Source organism: Cervus canadensis, chromosome 10, assembly GCF_019320065.1.
Source record: "Cervus canadensis isolate Bull #8, Minnesota chromosome 10, ASM1932006v1, whole genome shotgun sequence".
NCBI classification, from domain to species: Eukaryota; Metazoa; Chordata; class Mammalia; order Artiodactyla; family Cervidae; genus Cervus; species Cervus canadensis.
The window spans coordinates 70,561,884-70,588,608 of record NC_057395.1 but is presented as its reverse complement, the minus strand read 5'-3'; the positions used below and the strand labels follow the sequence as shown (position 1 = coordinate 70,588,608).

The 26,725-nt window shown below is 45.7% G+C and overlaps 1 long non-coding RNA gene across 1 annotated transcript; it reads left to right on the top strand.

The window, feature by feature from the left end:
• The first annotated feature begins 1,038 nt into the window (after positions 1–1,038).
• Positions 1,039–19,861, top strand: LOC122448231. The gene is made up of 3 exons (XR_006271549.1): positions 1,039–1,170; positions 4,258–4,262; positions 19,848–19,861. It is a non-coding gene; the product is annotated as an uncharacterized LOC122448231 (long non-coding RNA).
• Positions 19,862–26,725: the final 6,864 nt, after the last annotated feature.

Sequence of the window (26,725 nt, the reverse complement as noted above, 5' to 3'; positions counted from 1 at the left end):
CCCTGCATTGGCAGGTGGATTCTCAACCACTGGACCGCCAGGGAAGACCCCAGCCTCAAGAGCCAATGATGGTGAAACAGTGGCCCAGAGGGGGTCTGTGGGGCTGGTGGTAGCCAGATGACTGCTGCGCTAGAATCAAAGCACTGATGCGAACAGGGGAGCCTCCTCCCTTTTGTTCTGTTTCAACTGGAGAATTTGTAGTTTGCACATGAGAAATGATCGCCTGCTTTTCCATCTAAACAAAAATCCATTTGTTTAGGTGTTAGTAGTTTCATCAGAGCAGGGCAGTCTTTTCAATGTTCCTTTTTGGTTTCTCAGGCCATGGGTCAGACAAGTCATTATTGCCAGGAGACACTGCAGAAGCTGGGCCTTCTAATCCAATGACAGTATGCTTGCTGTGTGCACAGATCTGTGCTCTGAGGGTTGGCACATGTCCCCAAACCTGAGCTGTTTGCAGGCCACTCAGGGAAGTGAGGGATGGACTGCAGAGTTAGTTGGTGACTGCGCTCCCTGCTTTTGCTGGGTTTTGCACTGTGCTCTGTCCCTGTGTTGACCATGTGCAGGTCAAATGCATCTTTCCATGTCTGTCTATCCACCAGCCTGGGAACAACCATCTCCCCCATCTCTGTAGCCTTAGATTGTTGCACACGATCTGAACGCAGACATGTTTAAGGGAATACATATATCCTCCCATATAAGGCAGATTGCTCTAAGTGTCCCATGGTTGGTTAGACTGGAGGAGTCCAGAGCAAATGAAAGCCTCAAGGATTTGGGAGAAGGGATTAAGGGGAGCTTCCAGGCAGAGATAGGTTCCAAATGGGGCTATTAGGAAAACCTGCATTATCTCATTGGATCCACACCACAGTCCTGTGAGGTCAATGCTTTTATTTATTTATTTTTATAATTTTATTTATTTTTGACTGCATTGGGTCTTTCTTGCACTGCAACCCCAGTTGTGGTACGCGGGCTCTCATTGGGTTGCTTTCCTTGCTGTGGAGTACCAGCCCTAGGACCCGCGGGCTCAGTGGTTGCGGCTTAAGGGCTCTAGCTCAGCAATTGCGGTGCACGGGCTCGGTCGCTCCTAGGCATGTGGGATCTTCCCGGACCAGGGATCAAACCCGTGTCTCCAGCACTGGCAGGCAGTTTCTTAACCACTGGACCACCAGGGAAGTCCTGGTCAAAACTTTTATATCCATTTTGCAAATAGGTAAGCTGTGTCTCAGAATGGGAGAAAGATTTGCCTAAACCGTTTCTCTCACTCTGACGCAGAGCCAGGGTAGGAGCCTAGTTCTCGAGCTCCTTCTAGTGCTGGTCATGTATCCATTTAGCAGATATTTGTTGAAAGTCTGATGCGATGGTTCTTAAAGTACAGACCCTTGGTCAGCAGCGCCAACTTCCCTGGGGAACTTGTTAGAAATGCTGATTCTCAGGCCACACTGTAGCATCAGTAACCCCAGGAGTGGGGCCCAGGCCTCCCACTGCAGCAAGTTCTCCAGATGATTGTGTTGCAGGCTAAGGTTTGACAGCTTCTGATTATATTAAGGTGACTGACCGACATGTTCTGGTGCGTCTGAGGCTTTTCTGGGTTCAGCACTGAACATCCTAGGAAGCCTCTCTGTCTCTGTAAACTGGGACAGTTGGTCACTCCTGCTAAGCATGGGCTCTGTCTCAGTCCCTCTCTCTGCTTCCCACAACCCAGGGCCTCTAAGAAATGGTACTCTGGTCCCCCAGTGGCCACTCTCCCTTGGGACTGGTGTTCCTGGTTCCCCTGACCCCAATACCATCAGACACTAACAGCACTCAGTTTTTATCTGTAAGGCAGATGCTTGAAGCAGAAATCGAAGGTGGCAGCTGACCATGGAGAATGTAGAGATTTGCTACTCAAAGTGTGGTCCATGGACAGCCCCCACCACCACCAACTGCGATCTTGATAGAAATGCCAACATCCCAGTAATCTCCCCAGACCTACGGAATCAGGATCTGTACTCTAACAGGATCGCCATGTGATTGTTGTGCATATTAGGGTTTCCTCCTCCCATTTATGGAGACCACGTCCCCCTTAATGTCCTTGAGCTTGGAAGAACCCATCAGCTCAAATTGACCAGCGAGTGGTCATAGAGAGTTGCTACTTAACTCAGAGTCCATGCCTGTGGAAGGTTCTTCATCTCGTCCTGCTACACTTCTGATAAATTATTAATCGGTGGGGAAGTTCCCTTCCACCTCTCTAATGTAGATTGGGAGAAGCAGCCAGTGCATTAAACCCTCTCCCCCTTCATTCAAAGCCAAGGTCATCTCTAGTCAGGAAGGAGGGAGGGAGATTTTAGCCTGGACTGGATGCGTTCCTTCATCCTCCCTTAAGGCTGGAGCCTTTCCTGCGCTCACACCCCCATTCAGGTGATGAATTATTGAAGCCTGAGAAATGTGTATTTGGTCAGTCATGTAGGCCTGGGGGGACCCTAGAGAGCAGCGCCTCAGAATAGCAGCTTTGTCTTTCTTTGAGAAGTTAGAACAAAAGAAAAATACAGAAGTAATGAATTGGAATGCTCGCCGCTGGGACGATAACATTGAACATCTTGTTATATATACTTCAAGTGTATTGTGAACAAAAGACATTTTATTTTAACATTTTAAACTTTACCCCTTTCCCAGAATCAACCACGATTGTGACTTTTGTGAATAGCTGTGTTTCCTTCTGGGCAAGCCTTTCAAAATAAATTGTCTTGAAACCTTTGTATTTTTATGTACATATGTGATGTATTATAAATAATAGAGACATGATATTGTTTTGTGGGAATGCCTTTTGTTATTTACATAAATTTGCCCTGGGTCCCTTTACACCTTGCTTTTCACACAAGGCCACTTTTGACCTCCGTTCTTGTTGGCAAATTTAGCTCTAATCCATTTGTTCTCACTGCTGCAAGCTATTCTGTCATGTGGATAAGGCATGTTTTGTTTCTCATTTGCTTCCTGTTGCATATTCAGATTGTTTCCAGTTTTTCACCATAACAAAGCTGCCGTAAGCATCCTGGCCCCGGATCTCACTGGGTATGGGTGAGAGTGTTTCCTTGGGGGCAGGCCCCGAGGAGTGGGGGTCATTTTGTTGTATATTACCCGCTCTCTCAATTTTACTAGATATTGCCAGTTTTCTCCACAGCCACTCAAGTGATTTACATTTCCAACAGCAGTGTAGAAGGGTGTGATTTTCTCCACATCCTCTCCAATGGTTGGTATTGTCAGGATTTTCAAACTGTTGTTAGTTTCATGGGAGAAAATGGGTATGTCTGTGTGGTTTTCATTTGCCAGCGTAAGTTCCCTTTTGGTTGGAAGAGGTCTTGGCAGAGGGAGCGGGATGAGGTGTGAACTAAGGTCAGTAAACTTAAATTCTTATCCAGCTCTACTGTAAACTTGAATTAAAGCTTGGGCAAGTCCCTTCCCCTCTCTGGTTGGGCTGGGTGGTCTATAAGGGAGACATTGGAAAGTGGGGAGGACTCTTCTGATAACATGGTAAAATGATAAGATGCACAGGAAGGTTCTTCTGTCACTTAGCAATTGTTCTAGATCCTGGAAGTCACCTCTCAGTAAATGACTCTTGCATTAGTAAAAAACCTACAGCACAGGAATCAGAGGAAGCAGCCTTAAGTCCGGCTCTAACATTTACCTATGGAATAGGTGTGAACGGATGACCAGGTATTGACAGTCTGGTAGGCCTTGGGCATAAAGGTCTATCTGCTTCAAGGTAAGGAGGCGCACGCCTGAGGGGCCCAGGTGGTAGGTCACCTTCCTAACAACAGCCAAGCCCTGGGCTAGCTTTAAGACCCAGACTCCAAGTGCAAACCTGGCAAGTGTATTTCCTAAAGCTGACTGTTTGTTCTTGGCTTTGACTTGAATGAGGATGTATTGGGTTGGCCAAAAACTTCTCTTGGGGTTTTCCTATAGCATCTTATGGAAATAACTTCACCTGGCTGCTTCAGGATTAGTAGGAATTTGGCTCAAGCACATGGAGACCTAATGGGTAGGAGTGTAGAGCTGCCAGATTTGTCAAATAAAACTAACTGTGCTTGAAGGGGACATACTGACTAAAAAGTTATCTGTTGTTTATCAGAAATTGAGATTTAAGTAGATACCCTGTGTTTTATTTGGCAACTATAAGTAGGAGGTGACAAGTCAATCAATATAAGAAATAACTGATGGTGAGTTAGTCTATCTTGACAAGTATTGGTCATCTTGTTGCTGGAAATAAGTAATCAGGGGTTAAAGAACCAGTGGAGCTGCTGTGTGTATGATTTAGTCTGGTACCTTCAGCCTCTGTGCCTCCAAGTTGCTCCGTGCTGCTTGAAGAGCTTGTGGACATCTTGGGTGGTGAGAAAAGACAGGGTATTGCCCAAGTCTTCCTTGCATCTCCTGTCCCCACATGCAAGCCATGCTGGTGGCTGGGAACATCATTCAAGCACTGTGCCACCACGGTTCTCAAAGTGTGGTCCCTGGACCATCCATATCACCTAGGAACTTATTAGAAGTACAAGCTCTTAAGTCCCACCTCAGGCCTCCTGAATTAGAAACTGTGTCTATTTTTTTGAAATTTTTAAATATTAAGTTCAGTCGCTCAGTTGTGTCTGACTCTTTGCAACCCCATGGACTGCAGCACGCCAGGCTTCCCTATCCATCACCCAACTCCCAGAGCTTGCTCAAACTCATGTCTATCCAGTCGGCGATACCATCCAACCATCTCATCCTCTGTCGTCCCCTTCTCCTCCTGCCTTCAATCTTTCCCAGCATCAAGGTCTTTTCCACTGAGTCAGTTATTCACATCAGGTAGCTGAAGTATTGGAGTTTCAGCTTCAGCATCAGTCCTTCCAATGAATATTCAGGACTGATTTCCTTTAGGATGGACTGGTTGGATCTCCTTGCAGTCCAAGAGACTCTCAAGAGTCTTCTCGAAAACCACAGTTCAAAAAGCATCAATTCTTTGGTGCTCAGCTTTCTTTATAGTCCAACTCTAACATCTATACATGACTACTGGAAAAACCATAGCTTTGACTAGATGGACCTTTGTTGGTAAAGTAATGTCTCTGCTTTTTAATATGCTGTCTAGGTCAATCATAGCTTTTCTTCCAAGGAGCAAGCATCTTTTAATTTCATGGCTGCAGTCACCATCTGCAGTGATTTTGGAGCCCAAAAAAATAAAGTCTGTCACTGATTCCATTGTTTCCCCATCTGTTTGCCATGAAGTGATGGGATCAGATGTTTTCTGAATGTTGAGTTTTAAGCTAACATTTTCACTCTAAGCTAACATTTTCACTCTCCTCTTTCACTTTCATCAAGAGGCTCTTTAGTTCTTCTCTTTTTGCTGTAAGGGTGGTGTCATCTGCATATCTGAGGTTACTGATATTTCTCCCAGCAATCTTGATTCCAGCTTGTGCTTCATCCAGCCTGGCATTTCACATGTTGTACTCTACATATAAGTTAAATAAGCAGGGTGACAATATACAACCTTGATGTACTCCTTTCCCGATTTGGAACCAGTCTGTTGTTCCATGTCCAGTTCTAACTATTGCTTTTTGACCTGCATACAGGTTTCTCAGGAGGCAGGTCAGGTGGTCTGGCCTTCCCTTCTCTTGAAGAATTTTCTGGAGTTTGTTGTGAAAACAGTCAAAGCCTTTGGCGTAGTCAATGAAGAAGTAGATGTTTTTCTGGAACTCTCTTGCTTTTTCGATGATCCAGCAGATGTGCTGGGTCTTTGTTGCTGCACTGACTTTTCTCTGGTTGTGGCAATTGGGGGCTGCTCTCTGGTTGCAGTGGTTTCTCATCCCGGTGGCTTCCCTTGTGTGGAGCGTGGGCTTTAGGGTGCGGGGGCTTTAGTAGTTGCAGTTCCTGGGTTGCAGAGCACAGGCTCAATAGTTGTGGTGAACAGGCTTAGTTGCTCCTTGACATATGGGATCTTCCTGGATCAGGGATCAAACCCATGTCTCCTGAGTCGGCAGGTGGATTCTTTAGCACTGAGCCACCAGGGATGTCCTGAAACCCTTTGTCTTAACAAGCTCTCCAGAGGATGCTCATACCTGGTCAAGCTTGAGAGCCATGGGGACAGAAGATTGCACTAGAAAGTTGATCTGAGATCTCTAAACCATTGCTTTGAATTTTCCTTTTTTAGGGTTTGGAGTGAAGCTAGGAATTGCATTTAGAGGGTGTGGGAGGAGAGGGGTGGCTGATGATCTAGCGCTGTGTACAGCACAGAAGGGAGGGTCCTCTTTGTGGGGAGGGAGAAAGAGAGAGAAAATGGTAGGGGGAGGGAGAGAGAGAATGGAGGGAGCTTGGCGATTGTTGTTAGAGAATTACATTTTTGTGTGTGTGAAAAAACAACACCCATTTATTTAAAGAATTGCATTTAAAAAAGAAAACCTAACACCTATTTATTTTTCATGGCCTCGCAGCTTGTGGGATCTTAGGTCCCTGACCAGGGGTTGAACTCTAGCCACCGAACTGCCAGGGAATACCCGAACTGCATTTTTTTAACAAAAGGATTTTAAAGCATTTCGGGGATCAGGTATCAAGAAGGAAACTCAGTTAAGGCCTTCAAGAAGCTCACAGTCAAATAGGGGAGACAGGTCGTCATATTAATAAAACAGGCTGAAACACAGGCAGCTGTGTGTGCTGTGTGAACAAGGGCTGGCTGGGTGACATGGAGGGGTGGATTAATTTTGTTTGGGGAGGATGGGTCATGGTGGGTAGCATGGGGCTTCATGGAAGGTCTTTGAAAGACTGTCCCAGCCGTAGGTGTGGCTTGCATGTAGTGACGGGGCAGTGTGGAGTGCTTGGGCAATAGGCTGCTTTATCTCACTGTCTGAGATGTCCACAGTTGTTTCAGGCAGCAGGGCATGCCCTATCCTTGGGGGTGACTTCCCTGGTGGCTCAGATGGTAAAGGGTCCGCCTGCAGTGCAGGAGATCTGGGTTTGATCCTTGGGTTGGGAAGATCCCCTGGAGGAGGAAATGGCAACCCACTCCAGTATTCTTGCCTGGGCAATCCCTTGGACAGAGGAGCCTGGTGGGCTACAGACAATGGGTCAAGAAGAGTTGGACACAACTGAGTGACTAAGCATAGCACATCCTTGGAAGTGTAGAAGACCATTCTCTCACTGAAGGGAGGGGTGGCCTGCTGGCCTTCCAGGGAGGGGCCCTTCTGGGTTGTCAAGCTGCTCCCGGGGTCAGTGGTGGGTCATCTGGGGCTTCTAGCTCTGGTGCCCTTTGTGAGCATTCCAGTTCTCCCTGGATTCCATCCCAGCTAACTAACTGTTCAACTACACATGACTCATTAGTGGGCAGAAAAGAGTGGCTTTATGGAGCATGCATCAAATAAATGCAAACCAGCAAAGGAAAAGATGGAAGCTTCCACACCGAGCCCTGGGTGTTCACTAAAAGCACTTTTGTTAAGAGCAGCTTGCTTCTGTGTTATCTGCCTCTACTGAGGGGTTTGTGGATTGCGCAGATCTCCTCATCTCACCCACAGGTCGAGGTGGGCATTCCTGCGGGCAGCTGTGTGGTTCCTTGCCTCTCTATGTTCTCCCCTGTGAATATGCTAGAGTCCACAGTCTTGTGTGACCTGGCTCTGGGCAGGGGCTGGCCGCTGCTGGTTTCCAGGGGACTGTGAGCGCCGAGGCCATTTCTCTACACCCACACACTTGCTGCCGTTGTGAGCTGGACCGCGTCTCTGGCAGCTGGCTGCTTGGCACCGGAGACTCTGGTCACACCGTCTGGCCGTCTTCACAGGCTCCATTTTGGGAACAGAGTGTTGGCACTGTTGAATCTGGCTGTGGTACTCTGTCCAGGTTGTTACCAGCCTCATAAACATCTACCCTTCTTTTTCTCCCTGGTATATCTGGTCCATTGTCATCACCAGATATGTGAAAGCTTCACTGTTACGACTGCCAACTTAGAAATATTTGTCCCACACTTACAGTGTACAAAGCACTTCCACATACACCATCTAAGCCTTTGAACGCATCAGTTTCTCATCTGTAAAATGGAAGTAAGGACAGTTAACCACCGGTGTAGATGTGTACTGAGAATTAAATGAGCTAATACATCTGAAGTTCTTAGAGTAACAGCAGACAATCAGTGTGAACTATTTTCACTTTTTGAAGCAATAATGATTTTTCCCAAAGAACAGAAGAGGTTCCAGTCACTAGCAGTGTGTGAGGATGGGATACTTGCCTGGGTGCCAGGAACAATGGGGAGTGTTATCGACAGAGAATGTAGAAACAATAAAGCCAACGAAGCCAATCTGTGTTAAAAAATTTTTTTTAATTGAAGTATAGTTGATTTACAGTGTTATGTTAATTACTGCTATACCGCAAAGTGATTCAGTTTTATATATATATATATATATATATCTTCTTTTTTTTTTTAACATTCCTTTTCATTATGGTCTGTTATAGGATATTGAATATAGTTCTCTGTGCTATACAGTAGGACCCTGTTTATCCAGTCTGTTTTTTATCATCATGACATGCTGGCAATTCTAAACTGTATCAAACACTCCTTCACCCCGAAATATTCAGCTGAACTACGATCTAAGTTGCTCTGGTTACTGTTGAATTTTAATATACATGCAAGATTCAGACTCACATATTTTAATCACTTTTCTTTTTATAAGCATTGTATTTTTACATGGCATTTAATCAAATAAATTCCCATGTTATACACTCACCCCTCTAGAGCTACGGGCTCAGCTACATGTGTTCATTGGGAAAGTAAGTTCCTGATGATACAGAATCATTCAGGTTCGCTTTGGGCCCAAGGCAGGTCTCTAATGCCATTGGTATACATATTCGTGCATTTAAATAGTCAATTCAATAATAACAATGACAGCCCAGGAATTAAATGGTGAAAAACACTAATATGTTACTTTAATTCTATCATTCTACATGGCCACTTGGAGTTTTTATTTGCGCTTAAAATTGAGAACAGTGAAATGGGGTATATACTGTGAGCTGGAAAAATTTGTGTTTGGTAAGTACCAATTTCAGTTCTTACAGTAAATATTTTACTGAATCAGAATGATATATGTAATGTTGAATTTCTCCTTTATTACTGATAACTGTTAGTGGTTTTAAAACTAAATAATGAATTGAGAAAGTAATTATTACTGATTGTTCCATGATTATTACTGGGAATAATTTTGCCATGGGGGGTGGGGTTAAAAATGATCCTCTGGTTATATAGTAGACTGACTATATAACTGACTCTGGTGGGTCCTTTATACACAATAGATCTCATTTAATACACAGGGTGACCCGAGAGAGGGGGCTTATTATTCCTGGTGTATGTTTTGAATTGATCTAATTTTGCTAATGATACAGAACTCCAGAACACTGCTTATTCTTACACTCAAATTTGCTTCCATTTTGTTTCTTCCCCATAAAATGTTTTATTGCAAATGTGAGCTGGAAGCCTCCCCAGGCTGTGAAATGAGATCACCCATCCCGCCTACAATTGAATTGTTTTGGCATCAGCCCCTCCTGGGGCCTCTTGCTGGTGATAAAGCCCCTCTAAAGTGTCCCCTCAGTCATTTCAGGGGGCTTCTCTGCTGCCTTCTTGTGCTGTGTGGGAGGGGTCTGGCAGGACCCTCTGTGGTGGTGGCTGCATTGCCAACAACGACACTAGTGAGAAGCCTGGACTGGGGACAGGGATGACCACGAGTCCTCCTCACAGTCCGCCCGGGGTCCACACCCCCTCACTCCCTCAGCTGAGGGTGTGGAGCTGGGGGGTGTCTCCTTCAACCCACAGACCCAGGCACTGCCTCGGAGACCCCAGGAGCTTCTGGCTGGCCTCCACAGGGCAGGGTCAGCTCAGCCCCAGCAGCTGGTGCCTCCGGGCATCCATAAGGTTTGAAATCCCAGCCAAGTTTCCTCCTTGGCCCGCGAGGAAGACGACATCCTTTGGTTGCCCAGCCTAAGATGCCCTGGGATCACGGCAGAGACATGTATGCCCTTCAGCAGAAACCCTTCCTCCAGCCACAGGGGTTCCTCTGGCCCCCAGCTCTGATGACAGCCCCCAAAGTACTCAGCATGTTCCCCCGAGTCTGGTTTGTTCCATCTTAAATATCACATCACACATGAGGCACAAGCCCTTCGGACTCTCAGCCACGCCCAGCCCCTCCCGCCTGGTCTCTCCCTCAGGAGGCTGTGTTCCTCTCACACACTTGTTTATGTCCCGCAAGAACACAGGCTTGCGGAGACCCAAACCAGGCAGGTATCTTGTTTCTGCTCCCCCTACCCAGGTCACGTCCTGTCTGTTCTCTCAGGCAATGAACTCAGTCAGAGACTTGGGGTGGGAGGAGGGAAGAGAAGAAAGCAACAGAGTGAACTGTGAGGGGGGCGGCGGGGAAATAACACATCAACTCTTAGCTCAGAAATTCACTTCTGGTCATCCCATTCCCCTCAGCCCACAGGCGAATCCCTTTTTTCAAAAATCTATACATATCCAATGTTGTGTAAATTACCACAAACTCAGCGGCTGTAAACAACGCAAATTTATTCTCTTTAGAGGTCTGGAGGTCAGAAGTCTGCAATGGGTCTCCCTGGGCTAAAATCAAGGTGTCAGCAGGGCTTCATTCCTTCTGGAGGTTCTGGGAGAGAACCCCTTCCAAGCTGCTAGAGGCTCCTGCATTCTTTGGCTCATGGCTCCTTCCTCCAGCTTCAGAGCCAGGAGGAGAGCATCTTCCTCTCTCTGCAAATGTGACCTGCTGACCCTTCTGATTCCCTCTTCCTCTAGTAAAGATCCTTGGGATTACATCAGCCCCACCTGGACGATCCAGGCTTATCTTCCCATCGCATGATTCTTAACTTAATCACACCTGTAGAGTCCCTTCTGCCATATAAGGTCACATATTCATAGGTTCTGGGGATTAGGATGTGGACAGCTTTGGAGCGTGGGGCAGTATTCCTCCCAGCACATGCTCCATATCTCTCAGGGGCATTGGAAGGATGTGTGTGTTGGGAGGGGGGGCGTTCACGCGGACACACAACTGGCACGTCTTAATGTGAGTTTCCTTTCCTACCTGAGGGGCTGATTCTGAGCAGGAGCCTGTTTCTTAATGGGGATCCCCGTGGGAAACACAGTCAGGCAGACCGGAAGGGGGCCCGGATCCAGTTCGAGCCATCGTGTAGCACTCAGTGCTGTCAGAGCCCGCCTCCCTCCTCACCCCCTCCCCAGCAGAGGTCAGGTCCTCTGCAGTTCAGGTTCCCTGGGCAGTTCTCATCTTCAGTGATGGCTTCCTGCTGCAAGAACAGGTCTTTTTTGGGCTCAGCCTTTGGTGGTGCAGCCTGGCAATGCCAGGGGGCTGACCCCAGGAATAACCCTTAACCAAGGAGGGGTGGGACTTGGTGGATGTATCCATGTTCCGTGGCTGCTGTAACACAATTCTGTAAACTGGGTGGCGTGAGACAACAGAAATGTCCTTTCTCCCAGTTCTTGAGGCCAGAAGTCTGGAATCAGGGTGTTGGCAGGGACTGGCTCCCTCCAAAGGTTCTGGGGGAGAGTCATTTCTGACTCTTTCAGCTTCTGGCTGCTCCCAGCGTTCCTTGACCTGTGGTTGTATCACACCAGTCTCTGCCTTTCACCTCACTTGGCCTTTTTGCTTTTTTACTGTGTATCTAAGGAGAAGGCAGTGGCACCCCACTCCAGTACTCTTGCCTGGAAAATCCCATGGATGGAGGAGCCTGGTAGGCTGCGGTCCATGGGGTCGCTAAGAGTCAGACATGACTGAGCGACTTTGCTCACTTTTCACTTTCACACATTGGAGAAGGAAATGGCAACCCACTCCAGTGTTTTTGCCTGGAGAATCCCAGGGACGGGGGAGCCTGGTGGGCTGCTGTCTATGGGATCACACAGAGTCGGACACGACTGAAGTGACTTAGCAGCAGCAGCAAGGTCATTGGATTTAGGTCTCACCTGGATAGTCTGGGGTGCTCTTATCTCAAGATCCTTAATTATATTGACAGATACATTTTTTTCCAATTAAGGTCATATTCACAGGTTCTGGAAATTAGAATGTAGACATCTTTTTGAAAATGATCATTCAACTACTCCAGTCAATGAACAGCTGGCTTCCTTGCCCTTGGGGACACTTCTCAGGTGTGTGCTATATAGTCTTCCTAGAGAGTTCTGGGTGGGGTTGGGCTCCACCAGCCCCATGACCAACCTGTTAATTAATGAGTACTTTACTGTCTTAACTCCCCCATTTCACTCCCTACTCACTTCACTTCCAGGTGCTTCCCCAGAACACCTCCCAAATTCACTGCCCGCACCCAAATCTTTGTCTCTGGGTCTGCTTTTGAGGAAACCCAAATTAAGACATACCCCCCACCTCCCAGCTTCTAAGGCTCTTGCAAGCAAATGGAAGTCACATCTCCGCTGGTTCCCAGGCATGATTTGTCCAGGGTCACATTGTGCTGCCCACTCCTGGTTGATCTTTCTTTCTTTAAATATTGATTTATTTGTATTTATTTGGCTGCATTGGAGCCTAGTTGCAGCACAGGGCTTAGATGCCCCATGGCATGTGGGATCTTATTTCCCTAACCAACCGGGGATCGAACCCATATGCCCTGCATTGGAAGGCAGATTCTTAACCACCAGACCATCAGGAACATCCCCTGGTTGGTCTTTCTTTTAGGTACTCCCTGGTTGGTCCTCTAGTCTTTCTGGTCTGTCCCCGCCCCCATCACATTGCCTTTGTGATTCCACAACCTCATCTCTATCTCCTGGAAACCCTTGGCTGACATGCAGCCTCAGCAGAGGGGAAGTAATTGCAAAGGAACCTGCTGCCTTAGATAGTGGAGAAAGGATCACAGTCAGCATGTGGCTTAATTGAATTAAAGAAAAAAAAAGCCCTGCCCCACCTCCACGGTAACTCATCGCCCTTGACAGAATGCAGACAGAGCTCATCACAGAAGCAAGAGTCAAGGCCAAGAGGGTTGCTGGGCTGCAGCCTTCTCTTCAGGAAGCTCCTGATTCTGCCAGGGGAGGTGTTGCATGCTTGGGCCCCTGCTCAGAGGCTAAAGCAGTCTCCCGACCTAGGGGTGAAAAAAGGAGGGTGTTTTTTTGGCAGATGAAGAGACAAGGGCCTTGGCCCTGAGATGTAAAGCATGACCCAAGAGGAAGGTCTGACTGAGATGATCCTGTGCTTGGGGCCAGCAGGTCAAGAGAGCTGAAAAGACTGGTCAGAGGTGATGGGAAGGTGCTCTTATTTCTCCCCAGGAGAAGCTGACCATCAGAGAGGTCATAGTCAAGGACAGTGATGGGGTCTTAGGAGCTGTGTGCAAGGCTGCAGCGGGCTGTGCATGTCAACCACTCCTCCCTTCCCGAGGAGGTGCTCACAGGCCAGCAGGACCTCTCTTGCCAGCTGCTATCACTGCAGCTTTAAGGGTGGCAGAGGCTCCGTGGGTCATGGGTCCAAGCTCTGTGCTCCAGTCTTAGGACCTTGGGTTTCTTGCTGTGTGGACTGGGCGTGGGCCCAGCTCATCACAGGAGAACATGGCGTTTCCTGTTCAACTCTATTTCAGCTCTGTGTATTTCAACTCTATGAACTGACTCTCAGTCTTATGAATACTATTCACTCATATGTCCTAGGCTGTCTTCCATTTGCTTCTGTAGGAAGCTCCCTCCTCTGTCACACCCTAGAAAGCACTGGGACATTTCCTCTCCATGCAGTTGGAGAGGTAAAAGGATTAGATTAGCCACAATCTTGACCCAAGGCTGAGGAAGTTAAGAGCTATGGACTTTTCAGGGGATGCTTGGGTTCCATGGAAAGTTATTGAGCTGAGGGAGCAGACAGAGTTGAGCTTTGATCCATGAAAGAAAAGGCACATGTGTAAATATGACAGGAATTATATGGAGACAGGGACTTAATGTATCTGAAGCTGACTGTTTGATCTAAAGGCCTTCGTGGGTACTATCCCTCAGCCTAGAATAGAAAGATGCTTGGCCCAGTTTAAACATCACTCCTCATGAGTTCTTTCTTCTCATGTAGAGGTGTTTTCCTTGTTACACCCTCTCACCAGAGCTTCCTCTGGTTTTCTTTCATAGCATTTACTACAGTTTTGAAAGTTTTCATTTGTCTTCCTATCAGACTTTGCATTCTTTGGGGACGGGATCCATGTTTTATTCATTTCTGTATGATGCCAAAGAAAAAATTGCCCTCATCAGAGGTAAATAGGGAAGGAAGACTTTACTGAAGACTATTGCAATAGGGGAGAGAGACTGAATCCAGCTCTACTGAAAGAAAAGGCAGGAGGGTTTTTAAACTCTGGGTGTAGGGTAATGGAAAAATAGAGGAGGCCACATCAGTCTGTGTGATTAGGCAACCTGTGCCTGCTACCTGGTGCTTCTCAAAGCAAGGCTCTTACCTTCCAGCCGAGACTTAGAAAAGGGCACTGCTTTTCTTGATGATTATGTTTCTAAGGGATGGCTCCATGTCCTTGAGAAGGACATTTCTGGGTTGTAAAACTGGTAAGAGGCTGAGAGAAAATTTACATCTCAAGGGGGCAAAGAAAGAATGTACAATGATGAATTTTCTAAAATAAGTGCTCTAAGAAGAGGGAGTTCAGAGGCCTAGCGTCAGGAGGAGACTGTCGTCTAAAGTTTGGGCAAGCTGAGAGAAATTGGAAGGCCACTTTTGGTAATTACCTCCTGCTCTACACCACATTCTTTGCCTACAGGTGCAGGCAAGAATACAGCAAGTAATAAGTATGTTTAATTTTTTTTTTTTTTGGTTGCAGGATCATAATTTTATTTACTTATTTTTAATTTTTATTTTTTTTGGCCATACCGTGCGGCCTACACGATCTTAGTTCCCCCACTAGGGATGGAACCCAGGCCCTGATAGTGAAAGAGCAGTGTTTCAACCACTGGAGTGTTTTAGGGAATTTCTGGTGTGTTTCATTTAAAATGAACACTTGTATGTCTGGTTCATGTCCATTTCCCTGTGTAGGTGATGAGCTCCATGAGGGTATGGATGGTGCTTGTCTTGTTCATTAGTATGAAACCAGCACCACCCACTTGCTTCTCCTAGGTGCTCAATAAGTGCTTGTGGAGAGAACAAGTGAATGGATGGATGGAGGAAGACAGAGAAGCACCAAGGATAACGTCCAGTTTTTTAGCATGGAAGGAAGAAGGTCATGGGGCCAGGAGTGGCTGATGTGTGCAAGTGACAATGATGGGCTGTGTGTGTGTGTGTGTGTGTGCGCGCGCGTGCGTGCTAAGTCACTTTAGTTGTGTCTGACTCTTTGCGATGCTACGGACTGTAGGACCCCAGGCACCTCTGTCCATGGGATTCTCCAGGCATGAATACTGAAGAGGGTTGCCATATCCTCCTCCAGGGCATCTTCTCTACTCAGGGATTAAACCCATGTCTCTTACATCTCCTGCATTGGCAGGCAGGTTCTTTACCACTAACACCACCTGGGAAGCCCAATGATGGGTTGAGGGCAGAGCAGTCGTTTGATCCTAGGCTGTCCTGCTGACTTTGCCTGGAGTACGGGGCTAACAGTGTTTGGTGTCTGAGATGGAGATGATTAAGGCAGCGCAGCTGAGCCTGGGGAGATGGTAACATGTGCAGATTACACCTCTTACTTGCCCTCTGATTTTTAACAAGTGGCAACGATCCTGAGGGAAGAGGCAATGTTTGCTCTTCTGAGTTTATTTAGAAGATAGAGCTGCATCAAGGTGAGGACCCCCTTCCGGGCCACCCTGCAGGCAGATGGATGCTGGTGCATGTAATTACTTTCAGGGTCAAAGCAGCGCAATCAGCTCCTTTGTCAGCAGCGTTCATTGAATAGTTTTATCGAGCGCCTGAGGGTGATTTGTTCCAGCTCTGGAGTAATTGTCCAATCAACCACAGGTCCCTGGGGGAAGGTGGTTTGAAGGGAATTTCCTGAACATTTGTGATTAAGGCTGGATGGCTTCATTAATTAACTCAACAAACATTCTCTGAGCACCTACTGTGTGTTGGGTCCTGTGCCAGACCTGTGGGAGGTAGAGGAGAGTGCTTGCTCTAAAGAACCTATGGATGGTGAAGGGGGATAAATAGAATCATCCTTAATCTCATGCTCATCCCAAGTGTTCCTATGAGCACTCCAGGGAGGAACGGCTTCCTCTTAATGGAGGAGGTTTTGGAGTAGGGCCTTGAAAGATGACGGGTAGGACTGGAGTGAGTATGAGGGTCTGGCACTGTCGGACATTCAAAGTCAGTGATGAAGATTCTCTCCTTGACCAAACTCTAGCCAGCCTTCTCTGAGCCCTCTGCTTGGTAGGACTCAACTTCAGCCTATACACACTTTGTGTGTGCTTAGTCGCTCAGTTGTGTCTAACTCTGAAACCCAGGCAAGAATACTGGAGTGGGTTGCCATTTCCTTCTCCAGAGGATCCTCCTAACCCAGGGATGGAATCCATGTTTCTTAGTCTCCTGCATTGGCAGGTGGGTTCTTTACCACTAGCGCCACCTGGGAAGTGAACACTAACATAGCTTCTAACAGCTCAATGCTATATTTCTAAGATGACCTTAGTGCCCTCAGAATTCCTACGTGAAAAAACTCAAGGCTGCCAAATGAATTAATTCACTGTTTATTCCGGACTGCACCTGAAGATAGGGCCCATCTCCCAATCTCTGTGGAAGGGTAGGAGCTTAACTTCAATAGGTGCCAGTTAACAAACCCACATGGGTTGCTTATGGACCAACCAGCCTTTCCCACTTTTTGTCACTTTTCAGTTTCCTGGCTCTGTTCAAACTCTTCCTGATCCTCCCTCTCCCTGTTCCTTTAAAATGTCCAGTCACCTCTGCCCACATCAGAATGGGGCTCCGCACTTTCCCCCACTGTCAGTGGTTACCGAGTAAAATCTATTTTCACTGCTTTAGCTAATGTCTGGCTGTGTTCGCCTTTGAGATCAGTTCTCCATGAAGAAATAAGAGCAGAAAACTGGTGCACACAACTGTCCAAAAAGAGACCCTTTGGTTTTCAGTCCAGTGGGGGAAATAGTAAGAGAAAGAGCTGTGGAGAAAAGTGGGACCATGTCATGCAGGGCTTTGGTAGGCTCAAGCAAAGAGTTGGGGATTTTATCCTCAGTGTCCAAGGAAGTGGAAGATTTTAAGTGGGGGAGTCATGGGGTCTGAGCAATGCCCGGCACAAAGTAAGCGTTCACTGTCTCTATGATCATTTGCAGTTCCAGAGAAGGATTTCTCTGGCTGTGGTTCTGAGAAAGGATTGATTGATTGCAGGGAACTAAGGTAGCTATGGGACAATAGGAGGCACGGCAATGGTTAAGGCCGAGATGGTGCTGGTCTTGCTTGGCTCAGTGGTTGTGGGGATGGAGAAAAGTGATTGATTTCATGATAGATGTAGGAGATCAAATTGGCAGGACGTGGTGAGTGAATGGTTGGAAGTGGTAGAGGGCAGAGGAGGGAAAGGGGTAAACTGAAACTGGAGTCCAGGTTTCTGGTTTGTGAGAATGAGGTGGTTGATGGAGCTGTTCCCAGGTGTACATGGGGCAGGTGGGGAGATCATTTTTTCAGGCTGAATGAAAGAGCACGTGGAATTGCAGTGTGCTCTTGGGTATATGGGGCTTGGCACTCTGCAGAGCCGGCCTTCAGGGGATGGGGATGATTTTTACTCCCACGTTATACTTGGTTTGATCTTGAGACTCAGGCACAGCCCTGTGAACCCGGCTTGTGTGTGACTCAGTTTGAGTTGTAGAGGAGGAAAAATTCTTCTCCATCCTCTTAAGCTGGACCTAAGGATTAAAACTGACATAAGATGAATTAACAGGAGAAAAGCAAACACGTTTTATTACATTTTTACATGCACATGGGACTTTCGTAAGAGAACGCAGGCTTGAGAAAGTGATCAGAGCAGAAAATTTTATACCTTGTAGACAAAGAATGATAAGTTTGTGAAGAAATGACAAAACACAGGGGTTTAGACCAGAGGCAGTAAATTATGGAGAAATGACTAGGAGATCTGTTGGAGGGGGAGACTATTGGAAGATAGGATTATTTTAGCTAGCTTGTATAGAACCATTTTCAGTGTTTGTTCCAAATCTGTGGTGATAAAGATAGTCTTGTCTTCCTGGTATAGAGAGGGCACCTTTCTCATGAGAAATTTTATGGTCTGTTTTTAGGTAGAAAAGGAGAGGTCAGAGAACCCTTTCTGCATCTGCAGTTTCTCAAGTGCCTTGAGCTCAAAAGAATCATTATGCCAAAGCATTAGGGTGGCACATCCTGAACTCCTTCAGAGTTCTCCTGGTTGCCAAGAAGCAAGATTTGAGTGAAGGGACTTTATTTGGGAAGTGGAGGTGGGGAAGTGAAACAGGGAAGGAAAGGAGCCAGCAAAGTGTATGTGGGGAAGCACATGCCTCAGAATGACCCCACACAAGAGGCGAGGGAGCTGGGGTATTTATCCACCACAGTTTCTGGAGCCAAAGCTCTTATACATAGAAATAACACACGTGACAGATGGAAGCTGCTGGGGCACAATGAAATGTGTAAGGGGTATAACAGGACATGGACAGCATTGGCTGCAAAGTCTAATGATGCAATCTGAATAAACATGTAGACTTTTATCCCATGCTAGATGAAACTGTTCCTCTGTTTTGTTTTATGTCATATTGGCAGAGTTAACTGCAACCTGCAACCTTTGGGAGATTGGGATTGACATAACATACATATATATATATACACTACTGTGTGTAAAATAGATAGCTAGTGGGAACCTGCAGTGTAGCATAGGGAGCTCAGCTCAGTGCTCTGTGATGACCTAGAGGGGTGGGATGGGGGTGGGTGGGTGTGAGGTCCACGAGGGAGGGGGTACACATGGGAGGGGATATATGTATACTTATAGATGATTCACTTCATTGAACAGCAAAAGCTAATGCAAAATTGTAAAGCAATTATACTCCAATAAAAGTTCTTCCCTGGAGGCTCAGATGGTAAAGCATCTGCCTACAATGCGAGAGACCCAGGTTCAATCCCTGGGTTGGGAAGATCTCCTGGAGAAGGAAATGGCAACCCACTCCAAAAAAAAAAAAAAAAAACCCCGAACAAAACAGAGTTGAAATTGGAGTCAGTTATATTTGTAGCATAGTGGGGTGGGATAAAATTGTAAACAACAATTCCACATCTCACCACTTGGGGTTCATTAGTTTGTTAGAAATGAACATTTGTTGAGCACATGCTGTGTCCCAGGATTCGTGTGAAATACTTTACACATATTATCTCATACCTTATGAGATGGGTATGGTTAGACCCATTTTATAGATAAGGAGGGACTCAGTGGCTTGCTCTTGTTGCAACAGTTTGCAGTTGGCAGAACCAAGTTTCAACCCGTTTTCTTTCTTCAACCTTTTGCAGCTGCTTGGAAGGTAGAAATTACAAGAGCAACCTTTTAGCTCAAGCATCGGGCTTGTATGTGTGTTGAGTATTTATTGAAATTCCCAGGCCCATCCAGTACTAACTATCAGGGCTTAATAAGTTCTAAATAATAATGATTTTCCCCTGGATGAGTATAGATGCTTCTGTCAGCTGAGGCTGATTTCCACCTAATTTGCAGGGAATTTGTGTGGCACAATGATGAGCTAAATATTTATGCAGGGAAGATGTATGTACAAATCACATTTCCATAAGAAACACAAGGCAAATGAGAATTTCCCACAAAAATTTTACTGATAGGAAAAGATGCTTTAGAGGATCTAACATCAGCCAGGATTAGCCAGCATTATCCAAGAGTTAGCCGTATTTAGGAAATTTTAGCATTTATGCCAGAGAAATGTCTTTATTAAAAATTGCCAAGGATTACTAGAGAAGAAATCATTTTTGCTCCTCAAGGTTGAGGGAAAGAACTTGGGAATATGGAATAGCTTTTTCTGCAAATGACCAAACAGTCTTAGTGGATGACCCTGGACAAGTTACTGCTTGTCTTTCTGAGTTTTAGTTTCTCAAGCTGTCACCTACTGGATAGGATTGGCTGTTCCTTAAGACCTTGCCCACTCTGTCTTGTAATTCTGTGCATTACTGTTGTACCTCTATCTTTTTCTCTGAACTGAGGACAGACTGTTGACCTTGGACTACCAGCCTTCCTATGGAAGGAGAGGAGGCAACATTTGGGCTACTCAGGGTGTGCCAGGCACCTGCTGGGTGCTTCATGTCAACCAACTCATTACTTCTCATAGCAGTTCAATGGCATAGGCTCTATTTCCATTGTATAGCTAAAAACTAATAAATTGCAAGTTTAGGAGCAGCTGTTACTTTGGGGGCCATACTCCAGTCCTCCCCACCCACATCCAAGTTCAATGAAAAAAATTTTAAAGGTAAGCATTTTTATTTGGGGCTGTCTACCAAATGGATGGGCTCCCCAGGTGGCTCAGTGGGTAAAGAATCTGCTTGCAATGCAGGAGATGCAAGAGATGCGAGTTCAATCCCTGGGTTGGGAAGATCCCTTAGGGGAGGGCAATGCAACCCACTCCAGTATTCTTGCCTGGAGAATCCCATGAACAGAAGAGCTTGGCGAGCTACGGTCCACGGGGCTATAAAGAGTCAGATACGACTGAAGCGACAAAGCACTCATGTACCAAATGGGTACCAAGGAACAAAGAGCATAGGACTTGGAGTTGTAAAGACTTGGGTTTGAGTTGTGCCTCCTCCAGGTACTAGCTGTATTTCCTGGGTGAGTCACATTACCTCTCCACGCCCTGTTTCCTCCTCTGTGCACTTACCTTGTGATCTCCAAGAACAGATTGATTGCGTGGATTCCACGGGAAACCGACCAGCTCTTCAGTACCAACCTGATATTGGTTGATCATTCCAGGTTTCCCTCCATGGGTCATCTCAGATGGCCCTACTCTCTGCCTCTCTGATGTAAGAAGCAGCTCATTCTTGCTCTCTTGAAAGCTTTAGACTGACCCACCTGAGCCCTGACCCTACCTGACTTCTGCCTATGTTCATGTTGTGTGACTAGAGATGCAGGTCCAAGCCCCGGCAACACCAGCTTCTATTTATGTAATCTGGAGTCACTCATTTGATTTCTCTGAGACTCTCTTTCTTTTCTGTAAAGTGGGAATTATTTTATAGACTTCAAGAGTTTTGTAGTTGGTTAAACATCATGATGTTGAAATTAATTGATGGCATGTGTTTGTCCTCACCTCAGGGAATGACCTCAGTCCTTCTAAATGAATTCTTAAAAAAATTGAACTATAGTTGGTTTACAATGTTGTGTTAGTTTCAGGTCTACAGCAAAGTGACTCAGTTTTATATATATATGTATTTTTCTGATTCTTTTCCATTATAGGTTATTATAAGATATTCAGTATAGTTTCCTGTGCTATATACAGTAGGTCTTTGTGTATTTTATATATAGAAATGTGTATCTGTTAATCTCATACTCCTAATTTATCTCCACCCCCTGGTGGCTCAGATCATAAAGAATCTGCCTGTAATGCAGGAGACCCAGGTTTGATCCCTGGGTCAGGAAGATTCCCTGGAAAAGGAAATGGTAATCCACTCCAGTATTCTTGCCTGGAGAATTCCACGGACAGAGGAGTCAGCAGGCTGCAATCCGTGGGGCCATGAAGAGTCAGCCATGACTGAGGGACTAACACTTTCACCTTCCCCTTTAGCAACCATAAGTTTCCTAAGTCTGTGAGTCTGTTTCTGTTTTGTAAATGAACAAATTTGGATTATCAGATGAATTTGTAAATTTGGATTATTGATGAATTCTTTTTTCCTGCTAGCCGTCTTTTTTTTATTATTAAACTTTTTATTTTGTATTGGAGCATGGCTGATTAATAATGTTGTAATAGTTTCAGGTGAATAGAAAGGGTCTCAGTCATACATATACATGTATCCATTCACCCCCAAACTCCCCTCCCATCCAAGCTGCCACATAACATTGAGCAGAGTTTCTTGGGCTATACAGTAGGTCCTACTAAATGAATTCTTTTGCGACCTTAAGAGTTCCTGGATTAAGGAGTCCCTCTGGCTTTGTTCCAGAGGGACGTCTGAACCAGCTGATTCATTGCTGTGAAGATTTGGGTTCTTCAAAAGATCCAATGCACGAGCAACCTCCTTCATCAGATGTTGTGTTAAGACTGATCTCTGCCTGGCTGAGACAGATTTTCATATAGACATAATCTCATTTAATGTTTTCAAAACCCTGTATCCAGACACAACCTGCTGAGGTCACAGAACCAGCAGGTGGCCGCACTGGGATTCAGATCTGCTTGCATCCTTTCTGGGGAGCCCACTGAAGCTCACAGGTTCAGACTCTGCTTGGAATTCAATGTTACCATCACCAAGACTCACAGCCTGACTTTTAGCTTCACTTGCTTCTGAGGTTGTAACATGGCTTTGAAAAGATATTTCAGGAAAATCAGAAAGTTGTTAAAAAAGAATTGAAGGTCTAGGTTCATAGGGACTTCAGAGACTCTTTCTCTCTTAAATAACAGCTTTATTGAGATATATAATTTATATACAATAAAATTCACTTTGTAAAATAATAGTTTAATTGTTTTAAGGCATATTCACAGAGTTGTTATGTAACCATCACCACTGTCTAATTTTAGAACATGTTTATCACCTCCCAAAGAAACCCCATACCTTTTAACAGTCACTCCTCAAATGTCCCTGGCAATGACTAATTTACTTTCTGTCTCTGTGAGTCTGTTTATTATGGACATTTCATGTAAATGGAATTGTATGCTATGTGGCTTTGTGTGACAGGATTCTTTTACTTGGCAAAATGTTTTCCAGTTTCATCTATGTTGTTGCATGTATTAATATTTCATTCCTTTTATGGATGAATAATGTGTGTGTGAGTCGCTCAGTTGTGTCCAGCTCTTGTGACCCCATGAAATGTGGCCTGCCAGGCTCCTCTGTCCGTGGGATTCTCCAGGCAAGAATACTGAAGTGGGTTGTCATTTCCTCCTCCAGGGGATTTTCCCAACCCAGGGATCGAACCCAGGTCTCCCACATTGCAGGTGGACTCTTTACCGTCTGAGCCAGCAGGGAAGCCATCTGGATAAATAATATTCCATTGTATTGATATACTACATGTCTGTTTTTCAGTTGAGTTGATAGATGTTTGGATTGTTTCCCTCTTTTTTGACTATTATGGATACTGCTGCAATGAACATTCATTTACAGGTTTTTGGTTTTTTTTTTTGCATTTATTATTTTTGGCTGCACTGGGTCTTTGTTGCTTTGTGCGGGCTTTTCGCCAGTTGCAGCGAGTGGGGGATACTCTCTAGTTGTGGTGTGCGGGCTTCACGTTGCAGTGGCTTCTCCTGAGAAGCCCAGGCTCTAGAGTCCATGGGCTTCAGTAGTTGCGATTCCTGGGCTTTAGCGCACAGGCTCAATAGTGGTGCACAGGCTTAGTTGTTCCTCGGCATGTGTGATCTTCCCGGATCAGGGATTGATCCGCATTGGCAGGCGGATTCTTTACCACTGAGCCACCAGAGAAGCCTCATCTTCAGGTTTTTGTATGAATATACATTTTCAATTCTCCTGGGTGTAGACTAAGGGTGGAACTATTGGATCACATGGTAAATGTTCAATACTTTTTGTGAAACTGCCATACTATTTTCCGAAGTGGCTGCACCATTTAACAGCCCCACCTCCAGAAACTCTGTTTTGGTATTTGTTGATTAAAATGAGTTTGCAGATGCTGCCAGTTTATTTGAGCTTCAAGCCCAGTTTGTCCCAGAGCCTCAGGGGAACACTCATTGCATTGCAGGATGGAATTAATATGGCCAGAAGAGACCATTTATAGTCTATAATGTTCTGCCCTAAATATCCTGTAATAAAATTCAAAATATAGCACAGTCTTGACTGTGAGTTCTTCTGTAAGAGCTATGATCTAGCACAGGAAGAACCGTTTAGAATAGTACCTGTCCTGCTTTGAGTTCCTTTTGATGTGATGCTGAAACAAGGATTTGAGTACAAGTTATTTCCTTGGGAGGCTGATTCCAAATTGAGAAAGGAGTATGTCAAGGCTGTATATTGTCACCCTGCTTATTTAACTTATATGCAGAGTACATCATGCGAAATGCTGCACTGGATGAAGCACAAGCTGGAATCAAGATTGACGGGAGAAGTAGCAATAACCTCAGATACGCAGATGACACCACCCTTATGGCAGAAAGCAAAGAATAACTAAAGAGTCTCTTGATGAAAGTAAAAGAGGAGAGTGAAAAAGCTGGCTTAAAACTCAACATTCAGAAAACGAAGATCATGGCATCTGGTTCCATCATTTCATGGCAATTAGATGGGGAAACAATGGAAACGGTGACAGACTTTATTTTCTTGGGCTCTAAATCACTGCAGATGGTGACTGCTGCCATGAAATTAAAAGATGCTTGCTCCTTGGAAGAAAAGCTATGTCCAACCTAGATGGCACATTAAAAAGCAGAGACACTACTTTGCCAACAAAGGCCCATCTAGTCAAAGCTATGGTTTTTCCAGTAGTCATGTATGGATGTGAGAGTTGGACTATAAAGAAAGCTGAGCACCGAAGAATTGATGCTTTTGAACTGTGGTGTTGGAGAAGACTTTTGAGAGTCCCTTGGACTGCAAGGAGATACAACAAGTCCACCCTCTAGGAAGCTGGTCCAGACTATTCATTGGAAGGACTGATGGTAAAGCTGAAACACCAATACTTTGGCCACCTGATGAGAAGAACCAACTCATCAGAAAAGACCCTGATGCTGGGAAAGATTGAAGGCAGGAGGAGAAGGGGACGACAGAGGATGAAATGGTTCAATGGCATCACCAACTCAATGGACATGAGTCTGAGTAAACTCTGGGAATTGTTGATGGACAGGGAGGCCTGGCATGCTGCAGTCCATGGGGTCGCAAAGAGTCAGACATGACTGAGTGACTGAACTTATGTGACACTGAGACAAGGATTTGAGTACAAGTTATTTCCCTGGGAGGTGATCCCAGGAAACACTTGTGAAGAAACAACGAAGTGAGAGAGAGAGGAGAAGAAAGCTGATGAGGGAGGTGCTGTCAAGCAAATCACCACTGTGGGCAACCAGAGCTCAAATCCGCTGGGGAACTCCAGAAACCAGTGTAGTCTTGAAATTATTCCAATGGGGAAACAAAGAAGAAGCTGGAGCATTTATCTACCATTTTCTGATCTGTCAACTGGTTGAGGGCTGCTTCTGGGGCATTAACTCCTTGGGACTTCTGTTTTGCCCTCCATGCTGTCCTAGCCTGTGCTCATACCCACAGGTGATGAACTGCAAGATTTGCCCTATGCTGCCTTCAGTATAGGAGAAGGCAATGGCACCCCACTCCAGTATTCTTGCCTGGAGAATCCCAGGGATGGGGGAGCCTGGTGGGCTGCCGTCTATGGGGTCGCACAGAGTTGGACACGACTGAAGTGACTTAGCAGCAGCAGCCTTCAGTATATGGAGCTCCACGGGCAGAGAATGAACAGCATCAGCCATGGAGCCAATCTAAATCGGTATTTGAGTAACCCCATTGATGGCCATCTCTACCTATGATAAAAAGGCTTGATGAAAATGTAATGTAAGGCTGTCTTTGTTGATTTAAATAAATCAAAAGTAGGAGAAATAAAACCATCTCCTAAACCCATCCCTGAGGTTGGAAGCACAGAGCTTCCAGAACATAGGAAATAGCTGATATATTTTGTAAAAAATTGAAGTTGGAGGCTGTTTTTTAAGGAAGAAAAGAGTGGGGCAATTGAAAGGCACTTGCTGAAGTCATCAGAATCGAGAGGCAAGAATAGGGATGGAAATCAGAATCCGCCTTGAAATAATTTAGTGAAATAATCACTTGCTAGGAATTCTGCCAGTCCCCCCCAGATCAGAACTGCTGGGTTCCACAGGTCTCTGAGCACGTGTTTATGTTTGGGTGGAGCACAAGAAAGGACCTCTGTAGAAGCAGGTTCCAAATGCCACTGAAAACCAGAGTCCCCTGGGGCACATGAGAAAAATAGGTGTCTAGGGGCTCGCTGCAGAATTTCCAAGGGTGGGGCCCCGAAATCTGCATTTTAACAAGTATCCCAGGGTGACTGTGAGTCAGATTTGGTGACCTCTGAGAAGAAAGCTGTACTTAAAGTTCTGGACGTTTTGGGAAATTGACAGGAAAACAGATAACCTACCGTGTTCCCTTCTCAGCCTTCTACATGCCCTCTTTAGATTCCACCGGCTTGTGTTTGCAGCTAGCCCAGGTCTTTTGTCACCCACCTTCCCACCCCCATTAAAATATCTGGTAGGAAGTTCTGTTGGAGTTGGATTTTCATCCCTGGAAATTGGGAATTTTAGACCCATGTGGTCCTCTTTGTAAAGCATGGCCTCAGACAAGCAAAGAAAACAATCAGACAGAGTCTAGTCAGCTGAAAAGAATACAAGAGAAGTTGCTTTCACTTCTCTCTAAACACATGAAAGGCCATTACATCTTCTCCTCACCCCTCATTGAACTTGTTTCATCAGTGTTACAGCCGATGCTGTCCCTCCCCAATTCATGTTGAAGTCCTGTCCCCCAGGACCTCAGAATGTGACCTTATTGGACAGGGTGTTGCCAGAGTTCATCCAATTAAAGTAAGGTCATTAAGGTGGGCTGTAATCCGTGTAACTGGTGTACTTATGAGGAGGGAGAATTTGGAGACAGACGTGCATTAAGGGAGCAAGCCATGAACATGAAGACAGATGTCTACCAGC